Raw genomic sequence first — 1,337 nt, 5'->3', positions numbered from 1 at the left:
CTATGCAGAGTTAGTGGAGTCTGAAGCAAGAATCAGAAATCCTTTCATTTAGAAATGTTGAGTGAGCCCTTCTCATATAGGAGAAGACACACATTTAATAAAACATGCTTTGTATCTTTCAGAGAATTTAAAATAAACATGTGCAGGAACAATACTAGAAGATACCACACTGTTGTTTAGTGTCAAGGTATGACTTTTGGAAAATATTAAGCTCCATGGGTAAACATTGACTAAAAGTTGTAGGGTGGGAATGTGCATACATTGGGATGCTGCTTAAGTGATGAATATTTCAAGCTGTTTTCTGTTCAGGAAGTGTCTTCTATGTATTTCCATTTAATTAAGATTTTTTTTTATTTTTTTTTTAACTAACCTTGATAACTGGTACAGCAGAAACAAACAAGAATGATAAACACTCATTAAAGCTAAAGCAATATTATCTAGGGACCACTCCATCTCTAAGTGCTGTGGTGTTTAATTATAGGTCACTGTTAATTAATCTAGAAGCATTTCTTCTATTTGGTTTGCTGTCAACAATAATTATATATTCTTAAAGAGGCAATTAAAAAAAATCAACTGAAATTCAATAGTGCAGTACAAATACACTACCAAGACATGGGAAAGGCAAAACTGTATACTAAAATATCCATTCATCCAAGATAAGTGCTCTTAAATGTTTTAAATCAGACCTGTTAATGGTCAACTCAATGAATCACTGCACATATCTAAAATGATATGCTGACATGTTGTTTAAATATAACAAAAGCTGTTTCCTTTGTTTGCAAAAAAAATAACAATTTAGGCCATTGAGAACCATGTTTTGAAGATGTTTTATGTAAATGGTGGGCAAGACTGAGGTTCAAGATGTTGCCACATAGAGATGATCTAAAAGTAGTTATGTATAGTGCTAAATTTTAGGTACCCTACTTAGGTATGGAAATCAGGGTGCCAGCTAACTCAAGTGCCAATGCAAACAAGACAGATTTTCTCTTCCAAACAGCACTCTAAATCATCTAAGTTTGTGTTCTAGTTTTAGATGTTCTGAGTCATTACTCCTTCTGGTCAAGCAAATTTTTTTACTTATAATTTCCATGATGCATTTCCCTGAGAAACTTGCCTAACCACAAAGAAGGGTAGATCTGTACTTATGAAGTAGTTTTTAAATAATCCCAAGTCTTTCCCTGCCTCTGTAGGAGCCAGACTGGAATCCTGCAACTGCTATGCATTAGACTTTTGTAGGCTTTTGATTAAAACTGAGGAAATGCAGTTTCCTCAGTTCTTCAGAAGGGTTCCTCTGCACCCTTCTTTGCTACTGAGTTTGGCCAAACCAAGCCTTGTCT

This window comes from Anas platyrhynchos, chromosome 3 (genome assembly GCF_047663525.1).
Source record: "Anas platyrhynchos isolate ZD024472 breed Pekin duck chromosome 3, IASCAAS_PekinDuck_T2T, whole genome shotgun sequence".
Taxonomy (NCBI): Eukaryota; Metazoa; Chordata; class Aves; order Anseriformes; family Anatidae; genus Anas; species Anas platyrhynchos.
This window is presented reverse-complemented; position numbering follows the sequence as displayed.